At 39.1% G+C, this 24,220-nt stretch overlaps 1 long non-coding RNA gene across 7 annotated transcripts in view; it reads left to right on the plus strand.

Moving 5' to 3' along the window:
- Nucleotides 1-388: 388 nt before the first annotated feature.
- The window catches only part of LOC107314625, a 56,667-nt gene continuing 32,835 nt past the window's right edge, over nt 389-24,220 (plus strand). Inside the window, exons 1-4 of one of the 7 annotated variants that reach the window (XR_001555527.2) lie at nt 393-2,733; nt 2,984-3,105; nt 3,810-4,047; nt 18,244-18,375. This is a non-coding gene — a long non-coding RNA (uncharacterized LOC107314625). Of the gene's footprint in view, nt 3,106-3,805; nt 4,048-18,243; nt 18,376-24,220 lie in introns of all 7 variants that reach the window. The other 6 variants (XR_004307439.1, XR_004307436.1, XR_004307438.1 and 3 more) reach the window with 6 other exon arrangements.

Genomic DNA, 24,220 nt, shown 5'->3' on the forward strand with positions numbered 1-24,220 from the left:
TGGACTCTTATTAACTCTGTCGCAGAACAGACTGATGTCTTTCGAGTTCTGGCGTTCAGGGGAGTGTGTGGGAGCCTTCAGCCGTTTCGCCTAGATTTACAGTAGGCCTCTCGGTTACGGGACTCATTCTCTCTCCTATTTTGCTGATTCGTTAGCTCAATTTCAATTATATTGTATTATTTGTGTTATCCTGTATTCGATATAGTATTTAGTAAATAAGTGTGCCTCCTTAGATCGTTGCCGCTGTTTTCTTTTCCTAATAACTTTTTCTTTCGGCCTAGGGCCCTTCCGGCCCCTCCGGGGCCCACGGCCCCCTGTCACGGACGCAGGTAGATTTTTAGTTCAAACTTTGACAATTAGTTAGGGAAAAATTCCATGTGAAAAGGGATCCGTCTTCTTCATACTGCATGAAAAAGGAGCCCTTCCAGGAGTTGGGTGGGGATGAGGTAAATACGTGCTTCCTCTGTTTCATATAATTTCCATACTGTGTATTGTAACTTGAAAAGAGAGATAATTAGCAGGAGCTTTTTACTTAAGGGAGGATGGTTTCTTAGCTTTGTCTATGTTGAGAAATCAAATGCTCTTAATAGGTGATGGGATAAACTGAATTTAAGTTTTGGAAGAGTTTTGCAGGCATACTATATTAGAAACTTCTCCATCCTATCTAGCACGCATTTTGAATTCCATATTCTGTATGGAACTTAGGAATTATTTTATTAAGTAATACAGTTCATAGCATGCCACATGTGTGGGTCACTGGTTACGTAACAATACACAAACAGCTAGCAGACCTAGGAACAAATGTTCAAAATTTTCTATCACATCCCACACACATTATTTGTATCTGATACTTTGCGAACTGCAGACATAACAAAAATGTTGTGATTTTTTCCAAACACTGTAATTTTGTTTTTTTCATCCTGTAATATTCTTGGAGTATGCTTAAGTGGCTGCACCACATTTCCCATTTTTCATATCTGCAATCATTCACATATTTTGTCTGTTCATGATTATCCTGTGGTTGCTTTGGGGAGTCAAAAAACTGAAATGAGTCCACCAGTTCCCCAGTTATGATGAAGTTCATGCTGAGTATCACTGTCACATCAACTTTTAGAGTTTTTGTCTGTATTAGTTTAGTTTCTTGCCAAACTGTGGCTACTGTGCAAGCATTCTCATTTAGGAAATTTTCATCTTTGTGTTTTTTTCATGTGTAGTAACTTTTTCTTAATTGCCTGTCAAATAGAGATGCTCCAGGTTTACTGTCATTTACTCTCTGCTTACTCTTCTATCTAGACTCTCAAAGGAACAGATTGCTGATACAAAGACTGCTGATAGGGATTGTTTTTGTTTTCTTTTGCATAGTACAAAATCTCCAAGGTCTAATATGGCCTATTGTTATTTTTCTGCTTTAGACCTTTCTGGTTTAAGCTGATAAGAGTTATCACCGAGAGGAACTCTTTGATTCTGTGTCTTTAATCTGCTGCTCTTTAAGATTGTCTAGAAGTGCAGATGCATGTAATGAACTGTGTCTACCATCTTTATCCACAGTCACACTCCAGTAATTAAGTCAGATACTAAGTTAAAAGGGTAAGATTCTCTTCTTACCACTGACAGTTATTGATATTTCTCCTTTATCATATGTTTTATAATCAACTGTAAAATAGTATAGCTTTTAGTAAGTCAAGAGTATCATAATGATCACCCAAGTCATCCCATCATCAGATTTTCCTCATTCTTGAATAGGAAATAATGCTGGACTGTGGCAAGTTATGGTTTCAATTCCATGTTTTTGTTAATGGCTGTTTTGTTTAAATGTCTTCTAGGGAATTCTTAGCCTATACTTTTGTCTACAAAGTAGGTAAAAAACAGAAGACGGAAATAGCTAGGATAAGAATAACGTTATATTTCCCGGAAAGATATATAAACATAGCTGTTTTTTCATGTGTTAAATGGTACTTGATATTTTGTCTTCATTGTTGTTTATTGATTATCTCTCACTTTTAAAGTCAGTAAGGATTCTTGTATTTCAGTTCCACCAAACCTGTCACCAAACAATACCTCCAAACCTTGTAATGTTCCTTAGCATTAAATGTCTCCATTTATTGTCCAGAATTGATGCTAGCTCCAACATTACTCCTTCCTGATGGGCAGATGGGATTATTTCAAGTTTAATACCAGAAAGTGTTCTGTGCAAGTGCTTTCCTGGTATGAACAAATGCTCAGGTAGCTCAAGAAATGAGCAGTATGCTGACAGCACTGCACTGGTCTTCGCCAGGTAACAGTGGCTGCAGGTCATAATAAGTAGTGCTGGTGAGTTCAAAATTATATTCACATGCAAGACCTCCAGTAAGTTCAAAATTGTAACTACATAAGTTTGTGGATAAGCATATGAATGAAGTTCAATATAGTAGATAACAGTACAGGTAAAATCACTCATGTTTAAATGCTTATGGGTTCAGGTTCTGTGTATATTGGATTGTTATTGTGCCACCACAGTGGTTAAAGCTTCTTTTATTTGTGCTGTGCTATCACTGGCAAACATATTAGCTGAATGAAATGCTTACACTAACATTTTATTTGTATAAAAAATACACAGTAAAAATATTAAAGTCTTCATAGTATTTCATGCAGGCAGATGATTTAGAATTGGAATTTTGAAGAAAATGTTGGAGTTAGCAACCCAGTTACCACTGAATATTGATGAAGTTGGACAGTGTTTTCTCTGAGATGCCAGTAAGATATTACTCCTTATGACACCCTTTTTAAAGTTTCAGGAAAGGTTTTTATTTAGAATATGTGTCCTGTTATTAGTAGCGCCCCCTGAATTACTCTCATTAGCTCATCTAACTGTTTTTAAATTTAATGAGATTAAGTTCAGAAATCTCTTATGCTTTCCCTACTTTGTTCAACACAACACGTTTCATTCTTTAGAACTGTCTTCTAGAAAAAAAAATTAAAATTATCTTGGCTTCTTCCACTTCAGGCTCTTGACTCAAAGGAAAGCTTGCAGACAGTCTTCTCTGGTATGAATATGTGGCAATACCTGAAATCTGGAAAATATCCCATCAAGTGGTAATGAACCAGAGCCAGGAACAGATTGAGGAGGTAGTTATGGCATGTGAAATCATGTCATTGATCACTGTATGTATCATTTATGTTAACAGTGTCAAGACAGCCTGAAGGTTCTATTACAATCTCTAAAAAGTCTAAAATTTTGCTACAGCAATCAGACAACCGTTTTTGGCCCTAAAATATCTGAGATTTATATCTCCTTATTCCTATGTAATTGTTCATCTAAAATTTTCTCTGTCAAATTTCTGTAGAGAAAACACCTTTTTTTTGCCAGTCATTTCAATTGTTAAATCACACATCTGATCAAATAGCAATAAATGGGATAGCTTCAGAGTGAAAAAAAAAACAAACAACATAGCTATTCACCATGATACTGAATTATTTTTTTAGTTAAAGGAAGAGCGCACTGAGACTTTTATTGTGTTATGTGTGTTCTTATTTGTTTTTGAGGTAAGGAAAGCATTCCTTATTTGATGATGGCGTCCCAAGAAAGCTCAATAATTTATTTAAAATATGAGTATGTGCAACCTAAGTAGACAGATCCTTCAGTTTATCTTGGGTTTCCAGTCCACTGTTCTCTGTTAATCTTCATTATCAGTCTGAGTTGCATGAAAGTGTAGTGAGGACTACAGTGACACTTGAAATAATAAATAACTGTATTGATGCTATTAGTCCATATTAGAAGTCAGGATTTTAGATTAACCTTTATGTATATATTTTCTTTTCATCCAAGTCAGGATGTACAGAGATTATGAAGGCTACAGAGATCAAAAAGTAGAAAGGCACAGAAGCAAATCAAGCCCTGGCTGGTATTTAGCACCTAGCACAGCAAGAAGTCAATGCCAGTGTAAAACAGATCAGAATAGCAATATGAACAGCTTGGCACGGGTTTGTCTACTGGATAGATAAGCAAAGAGGAAAAAAGGAGATGACAGGAGAGTGTAAGAAAGCTCATCCTGCAAATAAGAAATGCAGGTAAGTGGGCTGTGGAACTGGGTGCCATAATCTTACATCTCCAAAATGTAACAGAGGAAGTCTCCATATCTCCTTTGCCTGAGCAGTTGTGTTATCTGTTCTCCAAAGATCTTCCTTAATGCTTGTCTCACTCTCTGGTGTTTTTGAGGTTTGCTTGTCTGATCATGTCTAAATTTAGATGAGGAATTTTTGAGAAGCAGAGATTGGTGTTAACTTGTTCCCTAGAGGTGTCTAGAGTACTTCCAGGTGCTGTGATATACTGCAAGCCAAAAGGGAAACAGTCTTTGTTGAAAAAAGCGCCCTGAAACTAGTGGCTAATTCAAGTCATACACCTATTTTGGTTGGTAAGGAAACAGGGTTGGCAATTGAGATTAGTCTGCCTTAGTGGATAAGGGGACACTTAATAAAACTGGAATCTAAGCCTGGATCTCAGGCACTCTCAGCATTTGACATGAGATTATCACTTTTTAGAACTAGATGAGCAACACTGAAGGAGGAGGTTAACATGAAGCCAACATCAAGTATGCTGAACTCGGGTCATTGAAAATACCATTGCTAATACTACTATAAGTGTATTTCCAGTAGAACATCACGGCTTTGTTTATCAAAAGCAGACAGCCAAATTATTATCAGCTGCTGGAGATGGGTTTAAAGGATGTGCTGTCAAGTCTCTGATTCAGTTTCCAAATTTGGGCCATTCTTTCTGTGATGTAACATACTTTTCTGCTACATGTAAGTTCTCAATTGTTAAATAGTTAATAATACAATAGTATATACTTACAGTAGGATATGGATGGCTTTGATTTATTTCTTTGGTTACTTTGGTTAATGGTTAATTTCTTTGCTATATAACCCAAAATGATCTGGTTGCAAATTTTCATGCACTTCCTTCAGCTTAGTGATCATGAACTACTGTCAGTGGCAGAATAGAAGGAGAAATGGGCCAGTGGGTTGACCAAAAATTGCTAGGACATTGCTGTGTAGGGTAATTATTGCTAGTATTATTTTAAGCTATTTTATAACTAATACTATTATTTTTGGTAATATTGAATTCATAGTCAGCTGTGTGGCACTACTAAAATTAAATATTTGATGCATATACTTGTTTTCCAAGCTTGAAACCATGCAGCCAACAAGCTGTTTCTGTTCTACCCGTGTGGCAAAGAAGCAAAAACTAGAAGTGATATGTCAGCAGAAGTAGGCCCATGTATCACTCATCAGTGCTAGAGAATAATTAAAGAAGCTTGGTAGATAGCATAAGCACTTAATTTTCTTTAGTTTGCTAATAAATTGTCCAAGCATACTGGAACTTTTGTTGCATTAAATAAAGCTATTTGACTTAAAGATTCAGGCAGTGTTCAAGTACTAGACATTGTAGAAAGAAATAATCTGTAGCCCTTGAAAAAGATGACAATTAAAACACTGTGCAGCTTTTCTTTCCAGATTAGAATTGTAATTTGCAAAGCTTGAAGGAAAAGGGAGGCAAGAAAGAAACTTGTAGTTCCTTTTAGTGAAATGGACAGTAGTTGCAAAAGGAGATGTCTTTCCCAAACAAGCCCTCATATTTCCTGACATCTGAGTTAATCTCTGTTGAGTTTAAAAAGATAAGTGAGAGAAATAAATTTTTGCTTGGGAATTCTGAATTTCTAAATGAAATAAAAATTTAAGGTTTCTGTGGCAGGAAATGTTTTAATAAGCACATGCATAATAAAAAAAATGCTAAAAGTAGATGCTAAATCTGTTAGTCCCAGATCTGATAGATCCCAGCACAGGCAAAAGTGGCAGAGTATGTTTTAACTAGGTTTGAGTTGTGTGGTTGAGTTATGCTGCAGGAGCATAGAAACCCTTTCTTATGAGGGAAAAGACTGGACAACCTGAGAGATGGAAAACTTGTTTGCTTTATATTAATTGTACAATTTTAGTAGATGTTATTTGAATTAATACTTTGTTTTTCTGAAGAAGAAAAAAAAAAAAAATTGTCATGAGGACAGCAGATACTAAAGCCCTTTCCAGAAACAAATTCTGAATGGATAAAATTGCACCAGAGGAGTTATCCTGGGGGGATGGGGGTGTCCCAGAACAACTGTTAATGTGCAACACAGTACAAATGAGTAAATGCAAATGGTTAACCAGCATGAAAGTGTCTGCAGCTGCAGATGGCTCTCAGCTTTGGATAGATGAGGATAGAGACTGACTGCTAGCTGTGCCTGGTAGCAGTACAGGGAAATTGTCCACAAAAATTGGTAGAAACCTTAAACTTACCAAACGTGTTAAAGAAAATGAAGGTAAAAAAGGAACACACCTAATAAATTCTGTAATACATTCCTTATGCCAAGTGGGGTTTTCTCCTACTTGTTCTAGTCTTCTCAGAAAAAAAGTGGGCCCCTCAGCCCAGGTGTAGCTCATGCACAGCCCAGCTGGGGCAGCAGGCACTTTGAGTGGCACCTGTGCCAGTAGCTGGGGTGGGGGTAGTTTAAACAAAGAAGGGACTATAACATTGGCTATATGTGGGGCATTTGTGTCAGTAGCTGGGTCTGTCTTAGAGAGAGAAGGATCTGTAGCAGTGGCCAAGTTTGTGGCTTTGTGTTTATTCCTGACTTAGTATCTGTAAGTTGATAGACTCTGGAAAGAGCAGTCTTCAGTACATGTAAAAGAGTCAAGGTTTGTTGGATGACGTTGCCTTTACATGCGGCGGACCTTCTATGAACTTTGAGTAAGAAGGAAACAGAAGCTGCTGTGTTAAGCAGTGTGTAGCACCTAAACCAACAATCTACGTGTGATTTTACCTGCAAAGAATCTTAGAGGTAAGTAGGAGTCCTAAAAGGTTTGAAGAGTACTGTCGAAAGTTTTGTTTTGATGGTATAATTCCTAGAATTGTTCTCTAGAAACTGCTGGAGCATGAAGATTTTCTTGCACTGTAATAGCTCAGTGTGTAGTGGTCTTTTACTGCATTATTTCATGAATGTGATATTGGTGTGCTTTTGAAGGTAATGTTCTGTTCTGAATTTTTGGTCTGTAAGCTGTGTTGGGAAGATATTCTTAGTTCTCTTGTATATCAAAGGACCTACTAACTTAAATGAAGGAATTCCTTGGAGATTTTGGGGGATTTTTGGTGTACTATTTGGCTTGTCATCTCCAGCTTTTTGCTTCATAGGAAACTCTTAAAAGTAACATTTGGTTTCACAGTAAACTCCACAAAGGAGTGATCTCTGGAGATAGAGATCCTGCCTCAGTGGTAGTAAGCCATTACATGAGGTCTGGGAGAGTTGGAGTCCAGCTCCACCCCCTCTGTTAGCACAGCTGAATTACCTTCACCTGTGCTCCTGCAGCTGACTCATTGCTTGCCTCAGGTGGTTAATTGGAGGTTCAGGCTTTGATCAACAGTTTTCCATGCACCACCTAAATAGTTCCTACTAGAAACTGTGATATGACTTGGTATGTGACTGAGTGAAGAAATTCTATGTTGCAAGTGAGTACTGTAGGTGAAATTTTTATAGCTAGCTGCTTTGGGAGATAAGGAGTAGGATGAAACCTGCAGTTAACCCTCTTTCTCTGTGCAGTGGGATACATATAGCATCTTCAGGTAAGCCTACCATGTTGAACAGGACGGATCTTTCTTTCATTACAGCAGTACTTCTTGATGTAGCAGAATCACATCATTTACCTTTCTCTTAGAGAATACTGTAGCCAACCAGAGCATTTCTCAAAGATTACATGACTATAAACATCATATATTTGATATAATAGTGCTTAGTTTGGCTTATACTTGACTTCCTGAGTAGTATTGTCAGTAGTAAAAATGTATGGAGTTCTCTATTTTCTTGACATACTATTTGATAATCTGTTATTTTGCTATCGTAGGTAGCAAAATCCAAGAAAAAGTGTAAGTGAACTGTAACTGTCATATATATGGGACCAAGAGAAGGTCTATTTTTAGTTTCTTTGGTGTTTTTTTGCTCTTGTTCTTGAACTCTTACTTTTGCAGAAAAATCATGTTCTGCTTAACTCTTTGAGAAAGCTCAGCCTGAGTTCAGCAAAGCAGAGATTTCATTCCCCAGGATGGTTATCATATGTATTAAATTTAATTTGAGCTTTGGTAAAATAGAAAGCAATACTTGGTGTTATTATTAAAGTTGTTTTCCCTTTAGTAGCATGTTTTGAACCCATGTTTCCATTCTCCCTATATTTACCATCATAATTCCCAAAATACTATGTTAGAGAACAAAAATAAAGCATGTTAATAACTGCAAAGTGAAGGGAAAACAGCTGGGTTTGCTAGTGGCAATTTCTTTTAATTCTGCTGAATTATGATTTCACATAAGAAATTATGAGACAGTGCTGGGTTGCGAGTAATAATCAAGGCATGCATCGTGCAGGATTTGCTTGCAAATTCAGTTACTTTAGTATAGCTCTTAGCTAATGCTGTAACTGCAGAAATTAGTTTGCATGTCATGTTTGGTGCCTTTTGGTTATCTGTAAGATGAGCACCAAGGTTTTACACTGAAGTATTCTGCCAAGTGAATAGCCAAAGGAGTGACCCTAAGATCTCGGAGGGAGCATATAAACAAGAGGGGGAACAGCTCTTTATGTGGTTTGATAGTGAATAGGACAGGGGGCAATAGTTTTAAACTGAGACAGGGGAGATTTAGGATAGGTATTAGGAGGAAGTTTTTCACTCAGAGGGTGGTGATGCACTGGAACAGGTTTCCCAGAAAGGTTGTGGATGCCCCATCCCTGGAGGCATTCAAGGCCAGGCTAGAGAGAGCTCTGGGCAGCCTGGTCTTGTGGTTGGCAGCTGTGCTCACAGCAGGGGTGTTCAAACTAGGTGATCTTTGAGATCTTTTTAACACAGGCCATTTTGTGATTCATTCTGTGTTCCTAGAATGTCAGGTGTTTGTAGTATGAGGTATATAAGTTTTACTACTTCATATGATGACCGGCTGCCCCTGGGATAGCTGGTGATAGCAACCATGGGAACCTCCTTCAGAATCAAGATTGGTAAACAAATGGTGCAAGTCAGTGAGGATGAGAGGGATGCTAACTTTTTTTTCTGAACTCTCATTTTTCATTAAATCTTGTCATAGTGTCTTAGTGTTGCTTTTAGAGTTCCTGAACTTTTTGAGATGTACAACTCTAGTAGCAGAAAATGGAGGTTGGCCCAGCACGGACATAGGATAGGAGCTTGTTTCTGAAGTGGTGTTCAGTACAAGACAGCTCTTTTTTTCTAATGCAAGCCCTTAGAGTAAGCATAGTTACTTTATTGCCAAAGATAAGGAGGTATGTGTTTGCTTTCCTGAAGTCCCATGCTGTGAGTTGTCCACCTGAAAAAGTAGTGCAACTTGGAAATGTTGCCTTGCATCATGATCTAATGCAGGGCTAAACTTGATATATCCATCTGGTGGTTACAGACTAGCTAAACAGTTTGAATCCAAGAAATTCTTTAAAAGCACAGAGAAACTAAGATCTGGTATCCTGGTTCAAGTCAAACTCTAGTGAAACCGTATGATGTAATTTAACACTGCTTTATGGTGAAGAAATATACTATTCCAAACATTTCACAAAGTTAGTTAATGTTTATGTAAGCTTAACAGGCTATGTAATGTGACATATGCCCTGTGCTAGCTTGGTTGTTAACGTGGCTGGCAATCTACACTTTTACTGTTAAAGTGAGATATCTAAACTCAGTTTTGCCAATATCTCCTAGGTCTTTTGGATAGCAATTTTTCACATGGTTTAAATTCATGCACTGCTTTGTACTGGACTTGAGTTTGTATTGGTCAGTCCTGGAGTCCTTAATTCTTCTAGTCTATCCTTACAATGTGTCACAGAGATAAAATTGCATGTCGAGACACCACAAAAATGTTTTTGGCATTTGTGCTTTGCATGTCAGAAGCATTTATTTAATTTACATTCTTATCCTTCTTAATATCCATTATTTAGACCATAGAAACAGTAGCTCTTCATCCTTTTAACTCTGGCTTTGATAAAGTTAAAATCATTGCCTCTGAAGAATCTAAGGCTCTCTTTGAAATAATTTTCTCTTTTTTGCACACAAATCTAATTTTTACACATGGAAAAAAGGCTTTTTTGTTAAAGTTTTTATAGCAAGTATCCACTAGCAACTTCATGGGTTGGTTTGCTAGTTTGTTTTTCCCTATGTGCAGGACTCTGCTGACATGTACAGTGAAAAGGACCTTCTACTGGATATGAACCTTAATAGGTAACATCTGAATTGTTCCTGTGCTGTATTAAAGCAACAGGCTCTTCCAAGCACTTTGTAGATGGCAATAAAGTTCCATCATATGTTGTCAGAAACTTTTGCAAAATATTCCAGCACAATGTGATTTCCATGGTAGCAAGTGAAGTTTACCACATACTCTTTGATAAAGGCTATCATAATTCCTAATGGTAGAAGGAATTGGGTTTTATGGGGGTCCAAAACAATTCCTATTTAACTTGCTCAAGTTTCCCAGTTATCTTTTCCAGATGACAGCTGTTTGGTTTTATGCCAAATTTTGAAGTAGCTGCAAGATTGGATTCCAAAATGCCAATTCCATTTTAGAATATACAATCAGATTTGTATGAAGTGCAGGGCAGAGTGAGCAAGTGCAAGAATCTAATTTGTTTTCAGAGGACTTCTCCATGTTTGTATGGTTTGGGACATACCTGGACATACCTGAGGTTGTGTGTCATTAGCCTAAAATGAGTTTAGTTCCACTGGTACTGAAAAATAACCTAACCTTGACTGGATTATTTTGCTCCCCTAAAAAGCTTGACTCTATCCCCTACATCTGAAAATTAAATGTGTTGTTATATTGGAGATGTATATTTATCCCTCAGCAATCCCTTGTGGCACAGTGTCACTTATTTGGGAGCAAACCATCCATGCCTAATTCAGTTTCTTATTTTCAATTTATTCAGGAACTATCATTATAAATTCTTCAATGTAGAAGTAATCATTGGCTTTTACAATGTTCTAACCTTGTTATTTTTTTGCTACTTTCAGCATCTTCATTTAGTGAGCATTGTTGCTTGTTGGGATACGTTAGTAGAATTTTTTCCTCTGTCTTCAGGGGTTACCTTTACTGTTTATGACACAGACCATCTTAGTATCTGCAGACCAGCTCTAAGCAGCCAACACCTATTGTGCTCAGAAGCAGAAAGGACAGTACAACAACCATTCTTCTTGCTTTTTACTTTTGACAGACAGCCTGTAAAATCCAGTCACCTGGATTTTGGTTACATTTTCATTTGGCCTTATATAGTTCTTTGGTATGATAGTGGGAGAGTACAAGCAAAACCTTAAGATATATCATTTTTCTCTAAATCTATCCTTATTATAGAAAATGATTCCAGTGTCATTGATTCCAGCACAATAAAGGAGTTCCTGTATGATGTTTCAGTATGTGCTGTCAAACCCAGCTTTAGCGTTCCTTGCTACGTGTGCCTCCTCAAATGTCACTGACTTAGGCTACTAAAGAACTGGAGAAGAAGATTGGTGCAGTACTGCCCAGGTATCAGAGAGGGAGCTGTATGAAGTCTTCAGGTAGAGTCTTTGTTACATTTGATTAGTGTACACTTCCATCTTGATCTCTGAAGCCATTTGTGCTCCTGTTCTCACCTGGAGTATTCATTTGGGGCTCACTGGTATAGATACAGAAAAGAACTGCTCTTCTGGGAAGATAGCTGGTTTATGCAGTGTACCTTTGAAGATGAGCAATTTCAAGTTGTGTGCTCAGTCTTGAGAATCAGAACATGAGAATCCTGAGCTATGTTGTAAAGCGCAGAGACCTCCTGAGGGAAACAGTACATAGCTGAAGAGCTCTGTTTTTTCACTTAGTCACAAAGAGGAGATACTGATGCTCATTCTGCAGTGTAGATATGTTGAATGGCTAACTAGAAAGTTGCTGGGAAGTTACTCAGCTGGGAAAACTCTAAAAAATAAAATATCGAGGGAAGCATCTCATTCCTTCCTCAGGAGATGCTTTAAGAGGCAGTGAGGTATGTGTGCGAGAGGAGGGGGCACTTGACGTTCTGTAAATTTCAACAGGATAACTGTAAGTCACTGTTACCACCTTTTCTGGAATAAGGAAATGCTGGACTCTGCTGTGTAATGAAACCTGCATTTTGTTATACATCTTAAATTCAGAGCGTACTTCAGTTTGTAGGGCAGAATCTTAACTAGCTGCCCTCAAATTTTCTTTCAGAAAGTCCTGAGTGGTTCACGTGATGATTTTCAGTAACCTCCCATACTGCAACCTGAAATGCATCTCAGGTATCAAGCTAACTTTTAGTTTTATTCCAGTATTTTTCCTCAAGGATAAACCTCAGATAGCATTACACGGGTTATCAAACAAAAATGCCTTGCATTCCCAGCACAGGGAAATGTGTGTTCTTCCTCTCTGCTTTATTTATAGTTTGATAATGAATTTGGAGTTGTGTTCAGCTCTTGATAGAGCAGCAGTTGTGTGAACAGAGGGAAATGCAGATGTTTCTGTGGAAAGCAGCAGCATGTTTTTCACTTGTTAACTCAGTTATGGTAGATGTATTTACTGCTGTTCTGAACTGAGGTCGGTAAGACCTGGCACTGTTTTTGATTTGGTTACTACAAAATGATTTATATAGGTGGTAGAAAAACTTATTTTTGTTCTGAGTCCTAGGTCTCTCGATGCATTATGATTAGTATCTTGAAAGCATAGTTCTCAGTGTATTCCAAGTATTTAGTTTTAAATCTCTGTCCTTGTATAATTCAAACTAGCTTGATATATGGAAAATATTATAAATATTTTCTTTGTTTGAGGGAGATTACAACTGCATATACCCAATGCCATTCAAGTTAATCGTAACAAACAATAGAAATGTATCTTAGTTGGATCCAAGCTTTTTCAAATTTTGGGAATGTTACTAAGCACATCTGGAGCTTCGAGGGGAAGGAGCTGTGAAGTTTGAATTCAGACTCAAGTATTTGGAAGGAGCAAAGTTGTAAGATGTATAATAAATATCACTGTAAGGGAGAGAGATCTAGTTGTAGCCTCTTGAAGTTCACTGTGAGTGGTCATAGTTGTTTTTCAGACTGCATTAACATATATATTCCACAAATCATCCTGAGTCAAAAATCTGACAGTGTCCTTTCAGGGAAGGAAGCCTGTGGTACAAAAGCAGTCCTCTTTTTCTGTACTCCCTTTAATACCTAAGGGTGTTATGGCACATGCCTTTCATCCTTTCTGCAGTAAATGCTCAAGTCACAGTGAGCAGAAAGCACACACTCTGGCTGTGGCTTTGATGAGGGAGCTGGCCTCTTCTTTACACAGTGGTCTGTCCAAATAAGCCCAAGCCTTGTATTCTGGGGGTGGCATTTTTTCCTTATTTATTTGTTCTCTGTTCAACCCTGCGTTTTATGTGTTGGTTGCAGGTCAGTCATTGCTCAGCCAGCAGCTGTACTACCCAGCTCAAAGAGTCACTAAACTGAACTGTTAGTTAGTCCATCCCTGGGCTTCCAAGGATTTCCAGCAGTAAATCTGGAAAATGCATCTAATCCCACTTGAAGCATTCTTCAGGTTTTTTGACGTGAAGGATCGTGGTGTAGCTATTGTGATTTGTGTGCAGCAGTGGAGTCTCTGGGACACAAACCAATGATTAGGAGTTGTGTGATTTGGGGAGAAAGGGAAGAGTTTGCTATTTCTGGGTTAAAGAATGAAGGCAGTAAAATTTTAATGAACTGACTGGAGGAAACAGACCCAAAATCCAAAAATCATGCCAAATATCAACATTCTGTTGGTGGTAGAATTTGTTCAGTTTATACACCTGCTACAAAAGTGTTTGGTTTTTTTTCAGATGTTGGCTTATTTCCAGTGTTGAATACAAACCTCTAGGCAATAATGGAATAATAAACAGAAACAAAAACAAAATTGCAGGCATCTGCCTATGATGATTTATTCATTTTTTCATCCACACTGAAAGCAAATGTTTTGATTTGCTATGAGTTTACTTATCTTAACATTTTTCTTTAATATTAGATTTAGATCTTAATGCAATGTAGATGTATTAGATGTATTATCAACTTAGATGTATTGCTTTTCTTATTACAGTGTAATCAGAAACAAAGGTGAAATTGGAAACAGCTACAGAGATGCAATTAATTAATGATTACTAAGTTTATTTGTGGATACCTAGTGCCTCCTGAAAGGTAGAAAAGCAAGAATGTCATTGTAATTTTGTTTTTGTTGTTGTGGAAATGGTAGTTTCTAACAGGAAGATTCATGATGGCAGCATGAAAGTGAGAAGGAGAGAGAATGAGGGAAATCATGGTTACTTCTTAAAATGGAGTGAAAGGGAATCTTCTAATATCACACCATCTGTAGACATGCTGCACAGTTGAATCTTTGGAGAACTCAAGAATGATCTTATCAAATAAACCATGGAGGGATTTAAGAAACTTGTTCTGACGCCATGATTCCTTATGAATCTGGATTCTGGCAGAGCTGGTGCAGGAAAACTAGGAAACCTCTGTGCAGAAGCAAACATAGCTATTCCTTGCTAGGCTTTTCATTTAGTTATTTTCAAGTGTTCTGAACTGTTGCTTCCAGTTTGTGGTAGAAACTAGGGAAAAACCTAGGGAAAAGTAGTTTGTGTGGTTGTATGTTTTAATTACTGGTATAATTACATTAACTGTTGGGTGCCTCTCTTTAGGAAAAATGCCTGGTTTGATGTTCTTTCTGATCTGTCCACTGTACAAGCTTACACAGTTGCTGATATGAACAAGTGCTGATATGAAATGAGCAGGGTGCCTCCTTTTTTCTTCTGTGCTGGTGGGGAAGTGTGGCTGACTGTGGCCATGTGCACCAGCTCCTGTCTGCTGGCTGTGGGAGGGGACCGTTTTCTTCTTGGCCTCCTCATTTTCAGTTCTAGGAGGGAAATGCAGAGGCACACTGCATCCTGGCTTACCTTTATTCTCAAGGACAAGTTGAACAATTCTCACTGTTTAGATCCACCGGAAGTAGCTCTAATTTATTTAAATGAATAGCACATCTGACTCTCCTGTTTGCTGTCTGAAAAGCTGGATCCTATTTTCCATGGCCTCACTCTTCCCTTCCACCCCCGCTCTCTCTTCCTTCTCCCCAGAGGAGCAGAGCACTGCCATACGGCATAGCAATCCTCAACGATGGAAGTGGCCAGTTCAGGACAACTGGAAAGGAATGTGAGCCATTACTGGAATTCTAATCTCAGACTCTTCTAGAAAAGAGCTTAACAGCTTTTTGCTTGTCCTCTTGGGTCTGATGTTTGACAGGAAATGAGTTTGAAGGGTTCAGGAGCAGGTCACAGAACTCGTCTTGCTGCCAGCTGCTCTGCCGACCTTAACAGTGTGTTTGCAGAAATCTGATACACTTGCTTATTATTAAAGCCTTTTCTCCGAGAAAACTTATTTCCAAAGCCAGGTCCTAGTAGACGTATTGCTAGCATATTACATCTATGCCTCTCTTGAATTCTTCTCCACTGACACTTGTTATGACCTAAGACTCTAGCCATGTGAAAAATGCTGTTTTGTAACTTAAGGCAGAGTGAGCAATTGTGTTTGCAGGCATGTTTATGTTTGTTCTTTTGCAGCACTTATTTTGTTTGTCCTTCATATGCCCATCTGTGGGATCTCAAAGAAACCCAGATGCTTTCCTGATCTTGCATAATTAATGTTAGACCTCATTGAATACCTCAGATCTGGTCTCAGTATAATGTAATGTTAATGAATGGGCTTTTTCCTGTATAGCAGCTGAGAAGTATATTGCCAAGCAAACTTAAAAATGAACTCGCCTCCATGCTTTCTTGGAATTCAACTGACAAGCAAGTGTTGTTCAGAGTAGATTGAAGTTCAGATAGGCCATGAAGACTAATGGCATGTCTATCTTTCTTCATCTTGTCTTTATAAACTGTTTTGGGGTGGGTTTTTTTTGGTGTGTTTTTGTTGTTGTTGTTGTTTTCCCCAATGAGAAAGATTGACGTCTTGCTTAATTCTTAAGTAGTTTTGTGCCCCACCCCCACCACCCCCACACACAATGGGGTGTTAATGTGGGGGGGGGGGGGGTTTGTTTGGTTTTTTGGTTTTGGTTTTTTGGTTTTGGTTTTTTGTTTTTTGGAAGGGGGTGGGGGGGTGTTTTTTAAATCAAAAGCATCAGAGCAAGGCCAATCAAATCAGGACAGTGTGGAAGCCCAGTAACAGAGCTACACTGGCAGGAATATAGCAACTAATACTGAAAAGCTATAGAAGGAGCACACATCACATACTTTGGGAGTGCTGCATCTTCTCAAAAGGACTGTTAGCAGCTTTGTGTGCTGCATTTGGATGGCCATGTCTAGAAAGGGATTCTTGTACAGGCCCTTTGTTTTGGCTCAGGAAGCTGGGTTTTCCCCCTCTCCTGCATTCAGTTCAAGAAATGTTGGTGCTACTGCAAAAATAATTGATGAGGTGAAATGAGTATAACACAAAATATGCAACCAACAGATCTTGTGTTGCTGCAGTTTTAGCATCTCTGCCTTTTTATTTCTCTCTGAACTTGTCACTTCAGCTCATGTGCAGCTTCTGCTACTTTAGTCTCTTAATCAGTTTGTACTTCAGTTTGTTGTCTCAAGTCTCTGCTGTTTCTTCAGTGTGTCCTGGAACAGTACATGTGCAAATATGCTGGCATAAAACAGACCAGTGGAATATAGAAATGTACTGTTACTATTACTTTTTTTGTTTAACTGGTGAAAAGTGTTCCACAAGTCATGAGTAGTAACTGAAATGAATTTGCAAGCTCAAAAGAACTGTCACTACTGGATAGTGTCTGCTTCAACGCTAATCATTTGTCCTTCCTGCCCCAGTTTGAAAGTGGCTATACAAGCCAGTTTAATGTCAGATGCCAAGCTGAATAGTAACCCTTTGATTCAGCAGAATGATTACCAGACTTCATTGCACTGAGTAAAAATAGGATGTTCTTTTTGTTTTGTTGCTGCCTATGTACAACACTGTAGCATGGGAAAGTATAGGTACAGCCAGGAATTAATAACAACTAGGATTCTGACTCAAAATATTTCAGGACTGCTTTTCTTTCATAGGGTTTCTTGAAAGCTCTCCTTCTGGTTCCTTAGCCATGCTATTTGAGAGGGGATACTTCCACCTGAATAGAAGATTTCTTAAGGCAATACATATTTTTTTCTAGTTCTGGTGTGTATGCATGTTTTTAATTGCTTTATTGAGATTGACCCAATTAAAATATTTCCTTCCATAAATGTCACTATTTCTGAGACCAGTTTTGACTACAAATGTGGGATGTGATTTGTTTCTGTTTGTTATGAATAGTTTGTTACAAAGCAATGAATGTCTGTTAGTACAGCAAACTTAGAGTTGTAACATACTTCTGTAGTAAGGCTGCATTTATCTGGAAGAGGATCTGAATGTTTCGGCCAACCTGATGATAGATATTTAGTGTCCAAGATAATAAAAACATCAAAATGATCTAGATTTATAAATTGTCCAATTCCTTTTTATTTTGTTAAGGAAATGGAGAAGCTGATTTGTATTCATCTGTAGGTGCACTCAGGGATTTGAAATGAGAAATAAACTGAAAAAAATCTTAAGCAGAGCGAAAATTAAGCAAAAAAATTAACCAGTTTAGTATTAGAGAGAGAGACAAAACACTGTAATAATTTGATGCTTATGGTACATATATAGTGGCAAATTTAATAGCCTAGTTCTGGATTAATGGTGACCAGTGGTAACTCAAGATCAAGGTATGAGAAGTGCCAACTCCTTGGACAATAGCCTTCCTGACTGCTTTATGAAAATATCTATGTTGCAAGGGGCAGAGGACATGTTACATTTTAATATCTGTATATTATAGACCTGATGATGGAGAATCTTCAAAAAGTAGATCATAGATACAAGAGAGAGAAAGTAACAGCTCTGTAGAGGCCTTATTGTCCTGTTGCAGAGGCTGAAATTCTGCTACAACGTCACTGTAATTCCTGGGTCAGCACTGCCTTTGTCATAGCATTCTTCTGTGGGCAGTGCTATGGAAGCAGGTTATCACTACAGATTGCCCTCACTGCCCACAGGAACATAACTAGCTCCCTCTTTTGATCATTCAGTTGCTTCTCTGCACTGCAAGTAGTTAAGAACTGCAGTTTTTAACTTTCTGGTGACTGACACTGTTTTTGTATTTCTAGGCAGATTAGCAAAGTAGAGTGAGACAAACATCAAAAGGAAGTTCAGTCTCAGAAAGGTTAGAGGCAAGGACCTTCAGAGTGCAGACAACTACTGACCCAATGAAGTCACCTGGAATTGCTTCACTGCTTACGGTATGACTTTAGGGGATTCTTTTGCTTATGTTTTCATGGTTTTGTTTTTCTTAAAGCAGAACATTCCATTTTTACCACAATGGAAGCTTAAAAAAACAACCAGTACTGTTCTTGATGGACAAGTGTTTCAGAACACTCATGTCTCAAACAAAATGGAAAAAAAGAGAAAGAAAGGAGGAAAAAAAAAAAAAAAAGAATGTGACCCAAAAGATAATAATGATTCCAAGAATCATTAATTTTCCTCTTCTGGACTGAGTCCTGAAAAAACTTGCTTGTAAAGGCAGAATTTCAGGGGAAACTCCAACTTACAGTCATCGTTGACTCACAACCCAAAGAATTGTAAATAATGAATTAAGTTTAAGACAAATCTGCACATGGATTCTTCAGTCTTTGTCTTTTAGCATCAGTTTTTCATATTCAGAGGTCCTCTCCTGTTTTAAAAGAGCTACACAAAAATCAGAGGAAAAGGTGAGCTTGAATTGTATTTTTGCTAACAATTTGTGTGCAGTCCACTGGGGTGCAGGGAAAGAGCAGAAACAACATAATTATGTTTTCACCTCTAGTTGTACTATGTATGTTAACAGAAGAAAAATTGTGGAGAACAAACGGTGTTTCCTTAATTGAATGCTATTGACAACAATTTACCCTGAGTGCAGAGGCTGGGTGTACTGAGTTGTTACTATCCCATGGAGTCTAGGATTCTCTTGAAGGAAAGTCCTGATTATTATTATTTTTTCAGAAACAACCTTCGTTCTCCTTGCACAGCCACTTTAGTAATCATTTCTTGTGGCCTGATTGAAAAATACAGTGGAGCTGTAATGGGAGTCATTTCATTGACTTCAATAAGCTCTGGATCAGACCCATGGGGAATGAAGAATGACTTTCCCCTAATCTGTTAAATTCTTCTCCTCTCTCATTCCAAATTGATTACAAAACTGGTGAAATGGAAGGAATAGTTTTTCTTGATCTTGTGCTCTTCATCAATCTTCAAGTTTATTTTAGGCTATAAATCGCCCTGATCATGGATGCTTTCTTGTTTTTGTCTTACAATGTTTAGCTGCAGAATGCCAGAATGCATGTTTACTGCCCTTCTGCAGCTGCTGTTGTACCAAGATTGTTTATCTGCATAGTGCCTGTCTGCTGTGGCTTCTTAAGTATTTCACAATCTAAAAAGCTCAAAACTTTTTAGTAGAGTTTTCAAATTGATAAGAGAACCAAATCATAATGTTCTGGGAAGGAATCTATCACACTGAAACATCTACTTTATTTTCAGCTTTTGTAAAACTGATGCTGAGAGCTAGCATAATAATAGCAATTTTCTGTGGCTGTGATGTCTTGCAGCACTCCATGCCCCATTTCACTGCTGGTGCGGCACAAATGTGTGCAGCAAATGGTTTGCCTAAGGGTGAGTCCGTGAGACTAGTAAGATAATACGTACGGTGATTTTATGTAGTTCTATTACATATCCATAAACATTGTGCAGCCGATACTTTGTCATTGCGCAACCAAAGTAGTTTTGGAGAGTTGCAGTGATATATATCTAATTCTGCATTATGTCCAAAGAGGTACTCAGCTCTTTAGCCAGCTTACCAAGATGCATTGCTCTACCACTGCTGTGTAAGATCCTAATACATGCTGTGTATTGTGGCATCCAACTGAAAAATTATGGAATTTTGAGGCTTGGAGTGAAATTTAAATTCCCATGATTTTTCTTATCACACGTCCATCTCTTTTTGCAACCTAGCCAGCGCCAGTTTCAAAACATTGGCAAGCAATATGATGTTCATGGTGATGAATACAAACAGGCTGTTGCAAGTATATCTGAAGTCATGCAGTTTTCAGGACAGAAGCAATAAGGGCAGCTGAGGAGGAACTTGACACCAAGCATACGGAGTGCCACCCCCTACTGCAGCAGCCTTGCTTAGCAGAGTGAGGTCTGTCTTGGGCAGCTAGTGATGACTGGTAGTGGGTTCATTTCTTAAGTCTGGTCAAGTTAAGGTAAGAGCCCTCAGAACTAAAATCTCCTTCAGAGCATGTTCAGAAGCCCTTTAGGGGCAGTAGGGGATTTGCTGCATGAAGGCAGTTCTCCCTTTGACAAGCAAGAGCATTGTTCTTCATCCTGAAGCAAGCTACAATAGCTGCTAGCTATCTGTGCTGAGTAGAACAACTGCCTGGAGGTTCTGTACAAGCTATGTAGAGCTGATGTAAAGGTGTGTGAATAAGCTGAGCAGTCTGTAAAGGATACTTTCAAACCTGTGCTTTTCTGAGTCCCTAATTTGTTTGATTTGGATGGGATTGTTGCTTGTAAGTGAAGTTTTTAGAATAACTCCATAAAGAAGAGGTCACAGAGCCCACAATTGCTTTGAGAGGTTGGCCTGTATTAATGCATAACAATCTTGGAAAAGATTTCTTTTTGAAAAAGATACCCCTTGTGTCATGCTTAGCTTCCTATAGCCATGTGTGCAACTCACCCTTGAGGCCTGTCTGGCTTTGTCCCTCACTGCTACTGCAGAGAGACAAGTTTGTTTGCTGTCTCAGTGGCGGGCAAGTCACCATCAGCATTTACAGCAGCTGTGCAAGCTCTTCTGTGCAACTTTTTCAGAAAATTGGGGCTGTAGCTGTATGCACCATAGGGGGCAACAAGTTTGGTAGACCCTAAAGGCTGACTTATCATGTAGTAGCTCAAAGCTCTGGGTGAATGCTGCCATGACTAGGCTATGCTCAGTCATGCTCCTGCTTTGAGGATTAGGACTGCTCATGGAAAAATGTGTGTTGTGCTTTGTTTGGAATTCATCCCACACGTTAATGTTGTGATGTATAGCCTCCATTATCCCCTTAAGAGTGTGGCTGGAGTGGTGAACATGCAGAAATGCTTTATATGGGGGAGGGTTCATGCTTTGTACAAAAAGAGAAGTTTTCTAATAATAAACACATTTTGTGTGGGTGTGTGGTGAGTTGTTTGTTTGCTTGGCTGTTGGTGTTTTTCTAAAGAAATTAGTTGTGAAAGTGTTCATCTCAGTGCATGCTGATTAGCAAGAGCTAGAAGTGAGCTGGCCTGCCACCAGATAAACAGCATTAAGGACTCTCCCCATGCCCAGGTTGCTCTTTCCCCATCACGTCATGCGGAAATGCATGACAGTAGGCAGGCAGCAGCATGCAGCATAACCCAGAAGAGAATGGCTGTAGAAGGCTGACACACAAAGGATGCCCAGGCTGCAGTGTGCATTCTTCTGGCAAACTCCTAGTTAGCATCTGGGTCTCTAGGCAGACAGTCTGACTCTTCAACCTCTAAAGCTGCTGCATCTGTGAGACCACTTCTCTTTCCCCTGCTTCACTTCAGGAACCCTTTCGTCCACTGCTGTGTCTCTTTATTCGCCTCCTGGGATGTCCTTGTGAGCATTTTGAGCATGCCGTCATCTCTGGAGCTCTTTTTCCTACGTAGATTGGATGAGTATTTGCTTAACGACAATAGCAGCCCTGTCCTTAGTTGCCATGAGTTGTCAGCTGTTGGGGGGAAGGAGAAAATGAGCTATTGTAAGAATGATGCCTTCATGCCAACTGGAACAAAGAGCTTGGGTTGCTGCCCCTTCCCCCTTTGTTTTAGCTTTCTGGTTTTTCCCAGTCTTGGAGACAGCAGGACAATTTCAAAATCCTCTGCCCCTGAAGAATTAGGGTTATCACTCTACCTTGGGAAGAGGAGTTTAGAAAAGTTCAGTGCAAAACAGACTAATATGTGCATCTGTTCTTACAGAGCATGTTGTGGCAAAGGGAAAACAATGATACGTGCAGAGGCACGGTATTTTTATTCACACTGATACTGGTTGTCTGTACTTGAGCAGGTATCCTTTTTCCAGAATACACTGGACAAACTGAGCTGTTGCACTGGAGTGGAAGGACGCCACTGGCTCCAAGTGGTACAATCTGTGTGAGTCACTTGAAGAAAACTGCTCTGCTGTGAGATTCTCTTCCCTAAATTAGATTTCCTTAAGGTTGCTCCTATTTTTTTTTTTTGGTTGTTTTTACCTTTCCTAACAACTGAAGTCAGCATAAATTGCACAACAAAATTAAGTGACCCAACAGTACAGAAAGAGGTGTGTGAAACCCTAGTCATGCCTTGAATCATTTGTCTTTTTGCAATCTCTGACTGGTTTTGTTTTTTCAATCCTCAATTGCTTTTTTTGCTGCTATGGTTAGAGCGTGTATTTCTGTTTTGTTGGAAGTGTGCAGTGCTGCAATCCTCACTTAGGTGACCATGCAGGGTAGAGGTGAGGAGGGAGTGTCCAGAGGAGGATGGACTGAGTGGCTGGATGTGCATAGCAGGGACTGATCAAGTAAAATGATAATTCTCAATCTTCACTAAGTGAGAGACTGTACTGTTTCCAGCATGGCCACAGCTTAGAGTGAGAGATGTTTTCTCCTCCCCCTGCCAAGGGATTAACAGGGAAGATGACCTGTATGAGTACAGAGTACCTGTATGAGTACATCTGGAGCCAGCTTGCCTAAGTGACACAACTGTATGGGCAAGAGGAGGAGTAACACAGTGGAAGAGTAGAAGCAGTCCCACCATTAGCACTATGTGGCAGCTTGTTTCACTATGGTCTTCAGACTCTCTATTCTCTGGCTGAACATGCTATGGCTGGGTATTTTACTGTGATGTGAAATTCTTCCATAACACCCATAAAGTGCTGCAAGGGTTCTTTATTGGAAGTATGTCCCAGTTTGGTGATCAGGAAGGCCTGGGATCCTGGGAGTGCTTCAGTCACCTGGGACTCTGCTCTATCCTGTTGGCTGCTGTTGGCACTGCTGTCTATGTAACATCTTTTGTGGATCTGTTCCTCTCAGTGTCCACTTCTCACTAGAGAAGGGAAGCTGAAGGGGTGGGTGCTGCACTGGACAGAGGTGCAAGCTGTGACTGCAGGGTGGGAAATGCAACGTAGCAATCAGAGAGCCTCAAAACTGGGTTGCACAAAGAAATGCTCTCTGAGAGGTGAGGTGAGCTCCTGTTGGGATCACAGCAACACGAGGACTAACAGCATAATAAGTAACACAGGTCACTTGAAAACCAGGGGGATGCAAACTATGGACGCTGATTGGCTTTACTGGAAGAAAAGTGAATTTCCTCTCTTTTGTGTATACCTGCTAGAAAACCCACAGGTGGCAGCAACAAAATTTGAAGTCATGAGCAACTTTCTGGGCCAAGTGGAGGTTTGTTGTATTTGTTTAAGTGGGAGTTTCTCTGATTGATGCAGAGAATTCACAGCTTTAGATATCTCCTAAAATATGTTATAGTGTAGATCATATGTTCTGCTGATAGAATCCAGGTGTGGGGTTATACTGAGGATTTGTCACAAGCCGATCATAGTTTATACTTCATCTGCTACAGGTTTAGGTCTGATTCCTGAAATTGTTGTTTGTGCATGTGATCCTTTCTCTCCCTGAGGCCTCGTTAAATGTATATTTTAGTAAATTGCTTTATGTTTTTAATACAGTTGACTCACCCCTAGTGCTTAATGGAATTTTTTGTAACAGAAGTGCTGGAGCTGCAGTGAGATGATGGATAGCATCAAACTGCTTGAGAGATGCATCAAATGTGAAGTCAAATTCTGTGCAGTGTATGAGGGACAAATAGCCTCTACTGATACAAATAGTTCCCTATTGCCATGTGAGTTAGTAAGTCTCGAGAGCATTAATCAATAGGTTTATTCCAGGAAGCTTTCTAGGGCTGAGGGACAGTATAATCATCAGCAGAAGGATATTGGTGCTGCCAGAAACAAAGCTGCAAACTGCAAAGGAATTTAAGAAAATGCATTCAATGATGTATTTGTAATAGTTTTACATATCTGTA

Source organism: Coturnix japonica, chromosome 5 (assembly GCF_001577835.2).
Source record: "Coturnix japonica isolate 7356 chromosome 5, Coturnix japonica 2.1, whole genome shotgun sequence".
Taxonomy (NCBI): Eukaryota; Metazoa; Chordata; class Aves; order Galliformes; family Phasianidae; genus Coturnix; species Coturnix japonica.